This window comes from Hypanus sabinus, chromosome 4 (assembly GCF_030144855.1).
Source record: "Hypanus sabinus isolate sHypSab1 chromosome 4, sHypSab1.hap1, whole genome shotgun sequence".
NCBI classification, from domain to species: domain Eukaryota; kingdom Metazoa; phylum Chordata; class Chondrichthyes; order Myliobatiformes; family Dasyatidae; genus Hypanus; species Hypanus sabinus.
The window spans coordinates 22,296,086-22,308,910 of record NC_082709.1 but is presented as its reverse complement, the minus strand read 5'-3'; the positions used below and the strand labels follow the sequence as shown (position 1 = coordinate 22,308,910).

The window sequence follows — 12,825 nt, the reverse complement described above, 5'->3', positions numbered from 1 at the left end:
CCGAGGTATATCAGTGAAGCAGCCTCACTTCAAAACTTTCTGCAACATAAATGTTGTCTACCAACTTTTCCTTGTAGTTCAACACTGTCCCATGACAGTGTTGAAAATTAAACTAAGGGAAATGCAGTTCACTTTTCAAGATCACAGAAAATTGGCTGGAGGAAGTGTAGGATTAGTTGATGCAGGTACCCGAGTTTAGGTGTTTTAAAGGAATAGGATGGGAGGTAGAAAAGGGTGGGGGAGGAGTAGTATTACTGGTCAGGGATAGTATCATGGCTATAGAAAGGGAGGACGCTGCAGAGGGAGTGTCCACTGAGTCGGTGTGGGTGGAAGTCAGAAATAGGAAAGGATCAATCACTGTTCTGGGAGTAGTCTATAGGCCCCCAAATGGCCCTCAGAACACTGAGGAGCAGATAAGCAGGCAGATTTTTAGAATGGTTCACAAAATACAGGGTAGTAGTTATGGGTGATTTCAACTTCCCTCATGTTGACTGGCACCTCCTGAGTGCAAGGGGGATAGATGGGGCTGAATTTGTCAGGTGTGTTCAAGAAGGATTCCTGACACAGTATGTGGACTGGCCGACGAGAGGAGAGGCCAAACTGGATCTAGTTCTAGGTAATGAACCTGGTCAGGTGACAGACCTCTTGGTGGGGGAGCATTTTGGTGAGAATGACCACAACTCCCTCAGCTTCAGCATAGCTATAGAAAAGGATAAAAATAGCCAAAATAGGGAAGTGCTTAACTGGGGAAGGGCTAACTATGAAGGGATGAGGCAGGAAATAGTGAGAATAAATTGGAAACATATGTTCAAGGGTGAAAGTACAAAAGTAATGTGGAGAAAGTTTAGGGACCACTTGAGATGGGTTCAGGATAGGTTTGTCCAACTGAGGCAAAGAAAAAATAGTAGGAAAAGGGAACCATGGCTGATGAAATACATGAGGCAACTCGTCAAGAGGAGGAAGGAAGCATATGTTAGATAAAAAAAGCAGGAAGCAGGAAGGGACAGGAGAGCTCGAAGGAGGCATGAGAAAGCCTTGGCATGTAGGATTAAGGAGAACCCCAAGGTGTTCTATGTGTATGTGAAGAACAGAAGGATGACAAGAATGAAGGTGGGGCTGCTAAAGGATAAAGAAGACAACATGTGCCTGGAGGCAGAGGAGGTTGGGGAAGTCCTAAATGAATACTTTGCTTCAGTATTCACAAGTGAAAAGGACCTTGATCAGGGTAAGGTCAAAATAGAACAGGCCTGTGTGCTGGACAAAGTGGAGATTAAGAAAGAAGAAGTGTTGGATCTTCTTAAAAACATCAAGATTGACAAGTCCCCAGGGCCGGACATGATATACCCCAGGTTGCTGTGGGAAGTGAGAGAAGAGATTGCTGGAGCAGTGGCTATGATCTTTGAATCCTCATTGGCTGCAGGGGAGGTGCTGGAGGATTGGAGAATGGCAAATGTAGTTCCCTTGTTTAAAAAAGTTAATAGGGAGAATCCTGGGAACTACAGACCGGTGAGTCTTACGTTGGTGGTCTGCAAACTATTGGAAATGATTCTTAAGGATAGGATCTACGAGCATTTGGAGAAGTACAGTCTACTCAAGGATAGTTAACATGGCTTTGTGAAGGGAAGATTGTGCCTCATGAGCCTAGTTGAGTTTATTGAAGAGGTTATAAAAGAAATTGATGAGGGTGGGGCAGTAGATGTGGTCTACATGGATTTTAGCAAGGCATTTGACAAGGTCCCTCACGAGAGACTCATCCAGAAAGTCATGAGGCATGGCATTAGTGAAACCTTGGCTGTTTAGATAAAAAATTGGCTTATAGAAAGAAAGCAGAGGGTAGTAGTGGAAGGAAAGTATTCTGCCTGGAGGTCGGTGACTAGTGGAGTGCCACAAGGATCTGTCCTGGGACCCCTGCTCTTTGTGATTCTTATAAATGACCTGGATGAAGGGGCAGAAGGATGGGTGAGTAAGTTTGCGGATGACACGAAGATAGGAGGAGTTGTGGATGGAGCTGTAGGTTGCCAAAGATTACAAGATGATATAGACAGGATGTAGAGTTGGGCAGAAAAGTGGCAGATGGAGTTCAATCTGGATAAGTGTGAGGTGATGCATTTTGGAAGGACAAACCAGAAGGCTGAGTACAGGGTTAATAGTCGGTTATTTAAGAGTGTGGATGAACAGAGGGACCATAGAACCATAGAACACTACAGCACAGGACAGGCCCTGCAGCCCTGCATGTTGTGCCGACCCATATAATCCTTAAAAAAAAAGTACTAAACCCACACTACCCCATAACTCTCCATTTTTCTTTCATCCATGTGCCTGTCCAAGAGGCTCTTAAATACCCCTAATGTTTTAGCCTCCACCACCATCCCTGGCAAGTCATTCCAGACATTCACAACCCTCTGTGTAAAAAACTTACCCCTGATGTCTCCCCTAAACTTCCCTCCCTTAATTTTGTACATATGCCCTCTGGTGTTTGCTATTGGTGTCTTGTGAAACAGGTACTGACTATCCAACCTACCTATGCCTCTCATAGTCTTGTAGACATCTATCAAGTCCCCTCTTATTCTTCTACGCTCCAAAGAGAAAAGTCCCAGCTCTGCTAACCTTGCTTCATACGACTTGTTCTCCAAACCAGGCAACATCCTGGTAAATCTCCTCTGCACCCTCTCCATAGCTTCCACATCCTTCCTATAATGAGGTGATCAGAACTGAACACAATACTCTAAGTGCGGGCTCACCAGAGATTTGTAGAGTTGCAACATGACTCTACTCTTGAACTCAATCCCCCTATTAATGAAGCCTAGCATCCCATAGGCCATCTTAACTACCCTATCAACTTGTGCAACGACCTTAAGGGATGTATGGATTTGAACCCCAGGGTCCCTTTGTTCATCCACACTCTTAAGTAACTGACCATTAATCCTGTACTCAGTCTTGAGGTTCAAATCCATACATCCCTCAAGTTCGCTGTACAGGTTGATAGGATAGTTAAGAATGCCTATGGGATGCTAGGCTTCATTAACAGGGGGATTGAGTTCAAGAGTAGAGAGGTCATGTTGCAACTCTACAAATCTCTGGTGAGACCACAAATAGAGTATTGTGTTCAGTTCTGATCACCTCATTATAGGAAGGATATGGAAGCTATGGAGAGGGTGCAGAGGAGATTTACCAGGATGTTGCCTGGATTGGAAAACAAGTCTTATGAGTCAAGGTTAGCAGAGCTGGGACTTTTCTCTTTGGAGTGTAGAAGGATGAGAGGGGACTTGATAGAGGTCTACAAGATTATGAGAGGCATAGATAGGGTGGATAGCCAGTACCTGTTTCCCAGGGCATGAATAGCAAACCCCAGAGGGCATATGTTCAAAGTTAAGGGAGGGAAGTTTAGAGGAGACATCCGGGGCATGTTGATTTTTAAAAAAATATAACACAGAGGGTTGAGGGTGCCTGGAATGACTTGCCAGGGATGGTGGTGGAGGCTAAAACATTGGGGTATTTAAGAGCCTCTTGGACAGGCACAGGGATGAAAGAAAAATAGAGGGTTATGGGGTAGTGTGGGTTTAGTACTTTTTTTTAAGGATTATATGGGTCGGCATAACATCGAGGGCAGAAGGGCCTGTACTGTGCTGTAGTATTCTAGTGTCTAATAGAGGGGAGGAAGTCCTTTAGCCGGAGAGTGGGGAATCTGGAATCCTTTGCTATAGGAAGCTGTGGAGGCCAAGTCTTATGTATATTTAAAGCAGAGGTTGAAGGGATACGGGAAGAAGATAGGTGATTTGGGATGGAGGAAAATTGAATCAGCTACGATGAAATGTCAAAGCGGACTTGATGGCCAAATGACCTAATTCTGCTCCTATGCTTTATGGTCTTACGGACACTTTTTGTTGAAAGATCTTGATGATGAAACTTACCACTGTCCCCAATTTGCTAGCACAGTCTCTGACTATTTGAGGAAAATAATATTTGAAACCCAGGGCCCCAAGTCTGGCAGAAAGCTCAGTGTCTACAGCAGGTATTCTTGATCTGGGTTCCATGGACCCCTTGTAAAGAACCCTGGTCTATATGATGGAGCTAAATCAGCCTTCATGTTCACTTCAGAAACATGCAGGCACCTCAAAACACCAGAGACACTAACAACCTAGTCTCCACAAAATCCTCAAACTCTATTGTTAGGTTACACTTATGCTGACATCCGCATTACATTCAGTTAGCTCCAGTGTACAGGCCATTCCATTTGCATAGATGTCACCAGCACACAATTCCAAGTGCTGAAATGGCAAGAGATTACTAGGATAATGGAGAATATGTTTCAAGGCTGTTCCCAAGCCTACTTAATAAAATTGTACCATCTTTGACAGCTGTGAGAGTAACTGGGCCATAAACCATTAAGGATGGAGAAGGAGAATTGAGGAGGAACATGTAGCCTCTGCTGTCTTTCCTGGAAGTGTGTAGAAGTTTAGTTAAAATGGAAGAAGCAGAACAGCACTTCTCAATCTAGCAAACCACCTGCTTCATCAAGTACCTACTGGCCCACCTGTGACAGAGTCTATACGACCTACTCTGGCCTTACAAGCTGCCTCAAATCCCACAGAACTGGGGTAAAATGAACTAACCCGCAGGTCTAAATAACTGCTGAGGAAAATCAAAGAGCAAAAGAAATGATGGAGAATAACCTTGTACATCTAGAGGCTGTGGTGATGTGGAGGACTACTGCATGTCATTGTCATGAAAGAGTTGAGTCTGTTAGGAGAAGCACAGAAAATGATGCAAAAGTGTCCCTGTCTCTTGGTAATCTTTTTGAAGGGATTCATAGCTGAGTTAAAGTGATAAGACGGAAGCTGAAATTGTTGACGCATATGTACTAAAAATAGGCAAACTAGAAACTATTTTTTTGTAAATGGAAAAGAAATTATTCAGCTAACACAAGTTCTCCAGAGGTAGTGAGAAAGAAGAAAGGGCTGGATAAAGGGGAAGAGGACAATGACGGAAAAGCAAAGAGCCCAAAATAACACAAGGAATGGAAGGAACTGACACACATATTTAAAATCATTTTCAAACTTCAGAGAATTATATTGCTGCATTGCAAAACAACAAGAGTAGCTCATGAATGGAAGTAGTATTACATGTGTCTAGCAAAGTTACAACTAATTCGCGGCTGAGCACATGTTTTTAAAATAAAAAATGGTTTGGCGTAGATAATCTCTGCCTACTTCAGACAGAACCTATTGCCCACTAGTTGACTTATTAGAAGAGAATTGTGCCTAGCGAGGAATGTAAATCATGATGTTTATGACCCATTTCCCAGACACCATCTCCCTATCACCTCTCCAACACACAGCATGATGAGCAAGAAAAGATTTGAAGGATGCTGTGAATAGATCTCATCCTGTTACTCACAAGGCTTTTTTTTTACAGCTGTGGGTTTTGAATCAAGGAAGTTTACCCATCCTGCAGAAACAGTATATTTCATTACCGTTTTAAAATCAATCTCTCTTGGTGCATCTGGGAGCCTGATTTAACTTTAATTGTTGCAAGCCTGATTTCTCCGAGCTCCAAAAGTCAGGCTGTGAAATTGACAGGAGAGGCTGGCTCCAGATGATCGGTGATTCTTGTGATCAGCACAGGGCACAGCTACGTCTCACAGACATACCGCAGCACCAAATGCAGTAGATGAGGTGGGTGAAGGTGCACGTGAGTCTTTACCTCACCTGAACAGGTTGGTTATGGTCGTGCTGAGGGAGGATGTCAAAGAATAAGCATTGCATGGGAAAGTGCCAGGGGTCAGGGAGAGGTGGCAGGGGAGTGATGAGTGGAGCAGGGAGTCATGGAGGGTTTGATCACAGAGGAAGGCATACGGGAGTGCAGAGGGGAGGATGTGGGTAGTGGTGGGTTGTGTTACAATTGGTGGAGATAAGATTCATGATTGTTTAATGTCATTTTCAGTTCAAGTGTACAGGAGAATGCAATAATTAATACTCCACATCCAATGCAGCACAAAAAACACACAGTAAAGCAAAGAACACAACAATAAAGAAACACAATATACGATAGCTAGGCGACACTAGGTACAGGATTATCTGTACACATGTTGACTCTGAAGGTAAATGATAAAATAGAGGTGGTGATGTGCATTGTGGTGTTGGTTTGTGGGTGGAGTGTTGATTCATTATCACCATCATTATGTGCTGTGCCATATGATGTGGGATATCAGAAGTGGTTTATCATTGCCTTCTGGGCAGTGTTTTTACAAGACAGGAGACTCCAGCCATTATCAATATTCTTCAGACATTGGCTGCTTGGCGCCAGTGGTCGTGCAGCCAGGACTTGTGATCAGCACCGGGTGCTCATCTGACACCCACCACCAGCCCCCATGGTTTCATATGATGCTGATCAAGAGGCTAAGACCCATTTCCACCCCGCCGCCCAATGCTTAACCAGTTAAAAGCAGAGAGAAAGTAGTGAAACAAAGACCAGAGATGATTCATGTATTTGGAGCAGGGAGAATGTTGGAATATAGAGTGTGGAGCACAGAAACAGGCCTTTCAGCCTATCTAATCCATACCAAACTATTATTCTGCCTGGTCCTATCAATGTGCACCTGGATCATAGCCCTCCATACCCCTACCATCCACGTACTTATCCAAACTTCTCTTAAATGTTGGAATAAAACCTGCATTCGTCATTTCCACTGACAGTTCATTCCACACTCTCACCACCCTCTGAGTGAAGAAGTTTCCCTTCCTGATCCCTTTGAACATTTCACCTTTCACCCTTAACCTATGACCTTTATTTCTGGTCTCATCCAACCTCAGTGGAAAAATCTGTTGGTATTTACCCTATCTATATCACTCAGAAGTTTATTTACCTCTAACAAACCTCCCTTCATTCTCCTACGCTCCATGGAAAAAGTCCTAACCTATTCAACCTCTCCCTATAAATCAGGTCTGCATGGCCTTGTCAATTTTCTCTGTATTCTTTCAATCTGATTGATATCTATCCTGTAGGTAAGTAACTGGAGCTGCACACTAAATTCAGCCTCAGCAACATTTTATATAACTTTAACATGACATCTTAACTCCTGTACTCAATATTTCAATTTATGAAGGCTAATGTGCCAAAAACTCTCTTTCTGACCCCATCTACCTTGAACACTATTTTCAAGGAATTATGGATCGTGTTCTCAGATCCCATTTTTCTGCCACACACCTCAGTGCCTTACTGCTCATTGTGTACCCTGGTTTGTCCTCCCACTGTGTAAGCCCCACACTTGTCTTTATGAAATTCCATCTGCAATTTTTTTTAGCCCATTTTTTCCAGCTGGCCCAGATCCTGCTGCAAGCTTTGATAGCCTTCCTCGCTCTCCCTATCACCCTCCATCTTGATGTCATTTGCAAATTTGCTGATCCAGTTTGCTATATTATCATCCAGATCACTGATATAGATGGCAAACAACAATGGACCCAGTACTGATCCCTGCGGAACACCAGTAGTCACGTGCCTCTGGTCAGAGAGGCAACCATCTACTACCACTTTCTGGTTTTTCCCATGAAGCCAATGCCACATACAATTTACAACTTCATCCTGAATGCCAGATGACTAAACCCTCTTGACCAATCTCCCACGCCGGACATTGTCAAATGCCTTCTTCAAGTCCACATAGACTACCTCCACCTCATTTCCTTCAACTTTCCAAGTAGCCTCCTCAAAAATCTCTCCTAAGATTGGTTAGACATGACTTACCATGCACAGAGACAAGTTGACTAACCCTACTCAATCCCTGTCTATCCAAATACTTGTATATGCGGTCTGTTAGAATATCTTCCAATAACTCACCCACTGTGGACGTCAGGTTCACAGGCCTATAATTTCCTGGCTTATTCTTGGAGAATTTCTTAAACAATGGAACAAAACTTGTTCTAAATCCTTTTTTTGAAAAACAATTACAATGTTAAGGAAATCTAATACTTTTTGTACACTAGATGTTAGTACAGTCATTGGTGATCATGCAGCAATAAGCTAATAGAGCAAGGGGCAGTACGATAGTGTAGCGGTGAGCACACTTGACAGTTTCAGTGATCACGATTGGGGTTCAAGTCTCGCCACTGTCTGTAAGGAGCTTGTATGTTCTCCCTGTGACTGCATCCTCTGTTTCCTCACGCATTCCAGGGACGTCAGGGTTAGTTGTGGGCTTGCAATGTTGGCGCCAGAAGTGGGGATTTATGCCGGCTGTCCTCCAACAAATCCTTAGACTGCGTTAGTTGTTGATGCAAACGACGCAGTTCACACTGTTTTTCAATGCACGCAAGACAAATAAAGCTAATCTTAAGATTTTCGTCAGTACTTTCAGAGTTGAAGCTGATCTAACATAGAATAGACTTCGGCACTCTGGGCATTAAGTTCTATTTAATAATTTGGTCCTTGAGAGTGATCATTAAATACATTTCCTGTAGCTTCATTTAATTGGGAGCCTCATTTAAACTCACTCCTAAATGACCATTCAGAGCTGCCTGTTCTCTGCCAACATACAGAGTAGCTTGGCTGAACATATGATATAAACAACTGATTTACGGGTATGGACAGGGGATCTGCAACACTCTGTAAGATTACTGTGTCATCTCCATTCACAGCACAAGGTGATTCCAGGCCACAGAATTTGTTGCGAAATGTTCCGATTCCTCTGTCATCTGTCTAACAAAAGAGGAAGTGAAAGACGACCCAAGCTTCCAGGATGTTGTGCTGCAGTTAGGGCAGAGGTTCCCAACCTGGGGTCCAGGGACCCTTTGGTTATTGGTAGGGGTCCATGGCATAAAATGGGTTGGGAACCCCCTGCTCTAGAGAGTGTGATTTGGCTGACAAAAACAAAAGAGCATAATTGTCATTCCCTAAATAATGTTATTAGCTAGTACTCTAAACTGGGGCTCTGGGTATCCTTCGAATCTTTTCCAGCAATTGCAACATTTCAAATGAAGACAACAGAGCTTTAATCTGCAAACCAATCTGCTAAAACTCTCATCCATGATATTCCCCCCCCCCACCCCATGGACTACTAATGAAAATTACTTGTGGCCAATAGCCATCATTGTATCCTCAGCAAAGCTGAGATTACCTAAAATATAGTAAAGCTTCCAAGATTTTTTGTAGAATTGGCATCAAGAAAAAAAAATGACAAAGATATAACACATAACTAAGAGGGATAAACCTCCAAGAGGACCATGACCTTGTCGATGTTTGGAGACTCGTGTGCCTCAAAGGCCTGGAGAGCTATGTTGGCTGGAGTCAAGGCTTTATGCTTTGGCTCTTGGTAGGGTCACTCATGCCAAACAGATCAAAGGATAGAGGCCAGACTACGAGTGTTCCACTGGTCCTCCAGGTTTGGATGTTTAGCTCAGGGCTGAAAATTGTTACGGAAACAGTAATGAAGAATCCTTCTATATCTGTGCACAATGATATTCTGGAGTCTGCATCTGGGGCTTACGTTACTGACAGGAAACTACTGACAAAATGAAGGAAGCTGTGAATACTGCCAGAGGCAAAGGACCTTCATTGTTGCCCTAAACCCCAGCAGTATAATGGGCAAAAGGAGAATAGGGATAATCTGAAACTAATGTATAGGGGTTTGTGAGGGAAATTCCAGTTCTTGAGAAGTCAACAATAGAAGAAATGGCCAGTAATGGTGGAATGATTAAAATCAGAATGCAATGGATTCTAGAATAGAAGGAACTAGGGGCTAGCAGGTTTGGAGAAAATCTGAGAAAGATTTGAAATATATTTTTGAATCAATGCATTGCTTGACCTTGAGGCCAGGAAGGTCAAAGGTAGAGGGAGCAAATAAGTTTGTCTTTGTTTCTGGATATAGGGCTAGACAGGAGTGCACCGAATAGTAACAGAGGTAATGGAAAGCTGAGATGTTTGGTAGGAGCTGAGCTAATGCAAGAGCAAAATCAGACGAAAATATTTAGTAGTGGTGATGAGCATCTGTGATTCAGGGGCCATCTCAATCGCAAATAAAAATACGCTTACACTAGTCTCAATTCAAATCCACTGTACATCAATCTAAAGACTAAACAAGAGATCCTACATTAGCAGTTCCTACCAGATGAAGTCAAATTATGAAACTCAATACATTAGCAAGAAAAAACAACAAAGTAAGGGAGATTGCCATAAATCTTTTAGAGTTTTTTCACGTTGATTGACTTCTGACAGTCAAAGGGGGTTGCCTCCTCTTTTGGCAGTAGACAAGGCCAACTTTAAACCACACTTGAGTCCCAGGCAGGATTAATTTCAATCTGCTTAACAACAGTCCATCTGTTGTGCCTCCAGAATCATTCGCTCATATCAGAAAACAGATTTCAGTTTGGCTGACTGTTTCCAGTGGTGCTTGTGTAAATCCAAGACAAGAGCTGGGTGGAGTCAATTGTAGCCAGCTAGATATTCCTTCTAGTACCAATTTAGAAAGAAGCTCGTCTTACTGAAATGTGTCCTGAGAATCCTAAGCAGAGACTGCCTTGTCCAGACCAACATCTTAATGTGTTTGAACAAAATATAAAGACTGGATATTTTAAGTACACTGATCTTCTTTGTCCTGCTCACACTGCATCCTATTTATGTGATATCTGAACATCTGAGATTGGATGGCTAGTTTAAAAGGCAGCAATTTATTCTTTTGCAACATTAAGGTCAGATGGTTCCATGTTTGCAGTTATAACAATGCAAGATTCTACAAACTGTACTGGCAGGCAAATACTCCAGTTTACCGATTTAGTAGTATGTACAATTTCAATCACCTTTGCATTCATGATTGAAAATCAAACCAGTTTCTAAATGATTGACAGACCATAGTTGTTTTCTTGACCGGCTGCAATTCCAATTGAGCTATTACTTGGACTGGAAAACAGTGTTGGCAAACAGATTTTGAAAGCTTTGTGGCTGGAATTTTCAGTAAGGCAATACAAGAGTAAGTTACAGCTTTGTTTCAATTTAAGTAATAAATGGCCTGCTTGACCGGTTAATTCCCAAAGAAACTGGAAATTGCTCTGCTCAGATTTCTCAGGAATGGACATGATCCAATATGACAAGTGTTTTTTTTAAAAAATTGGAACCAGCAGGAATGAAACTTCTCTTCCACAGTTGTCCAGTTCGCTACAATTGACTCCACCCAGTTCTCTCAGTCTTCTCTTGGATTTACCCAAACGCCACTGTGTCAGCCAAACTGAAATCTGTTTTCTGAAACAAATGAGTTGTACATAAGGCACAATGGATGAATATCCTTACCAAACGTAGTGAAATTACACTTACCTGGGGCTTAGTTCAGTGTGCCCGAGGTTAGCCTGGCTGTTGCCATTGTAGCTCAAATTCTGGGCTCAAGGGCAAACCCAGATTACCATCCTTGTTGAAAACTATTGATATTACAGGAGGCACAAGTGATTGAAAATGCTATAATCTGGAATGAAAATATAATTGCTGGAGGAATTCAGCAGTCAGGCAACATTTGCAGAGGCAAAGGGTAGTCAAAAGTTTTGTGTATTTAATTGTTCAGTAATGCTTGACTAATCTTGAAAATACATTGTTTGATTGAACATTCTTGTTAGTTTCAATAATTATGGGTTATAGTTATAAATATGCGAATTGCATACATCATCATGCTACCACCTCACTTATACTAAAATCAAAGTTCACGACTTAGCTCCCAACTCGCTTGTCTTCTTTTGAATTAGTTTAACGTTTTGAAGTTACAAATCACAATAGTAGCGATGAGGCACTTTTAAAGTTAACCCAATACTACTACCGATCTATTGAAGCATAGCGAGGAACGGCGAGTAAAAACGAATTACAGCACATGGAGAGACAGTCAAGTTAAAAAGTAGGGCAGAAAATAGAAGAATTCATGGGTTTATTAGGAGTGAGTACTGGGTGATAACAACCATAAATAAAGACATGTTCAATTGCTCAACGGGTAACTGGCTCATATATACTGAACTAATTGAATAGTATTTTGAAGCAAATGAAAGAGCCAATGAGAAATGCGTACCTATTTAACTGACTGCATTGGGTTTAAAGGCAGTCAATTTGCTTCAAAGTTTAACTACTCAATTAAACCAACCAAAATGAGCTTTGCTGATATTCTCAATGTAGTGCAGGAACATTTAGAACTGAAGCCATTGTTGAATGCATAATGTTTTGGGTTGTGGATGTCTGCTTCTGGTTGTTGTATTATACAAAATACCGTGTATACAGTTGAGATGCATTCTCTATTGAGTTGGAGTTTATAGCTAAGCAGGAAGGAGTGCTGTGTATTTAATACTTCAGTAATCTTCTAAGTATATTGTTTGACTAAGCATTCTTGTTTGTTTCAATAATTCATTATGGGGTATATGTATAAATACATGAATTGCCTAATTCGTTACTATTTGATACGCGTGCACCTCACTTATACTAAAATCAAAGTACATGACTTTTCTCCTAACTCTCTTGTCTTCCTTTGAATTAGTTTAATGTTTTGAAGTTACAAAAAGTTTTTGGTTAAGACCTTGTATAAGGACTAAAATTATGTATGCCTGAGATTTGGTTGGTAATGGTTGGACTGTGTGCTGCCTATACAAAACTAATTCTGGCCTCAAGAATAGAATAATATCAATCAAGCAGAAACATACCTAGAGAACCGAACATTTTCCATGTGAAGCTTTTATCAATAAAGTAATGCACTGAATTTTCTTGTTATTAGACTCTTGTGACAGTGTTGAATACAATAATAAAATTAATTAGTCAAGTTATTTTGAGCAAATGGTAAACTAGAAATGACGTTTCAAAAACTCATGAAAATTCCGA

General features: G+C 41.7%; 1 protein-coding gene across 4 annotated transcripts in view; it reads right to left on the bottom strand.

The window, feature by feature from the left end:
- Positions 1–12,825, bottom strand: part of kalrna (kalirin RhoGEF kinase a) — a 705,069-nt gene that overhangs the window by 135,727 nt on the left and 556,517 nt on the right. The gene's annotated exons all lie outside the window — the stretch shown is intronic.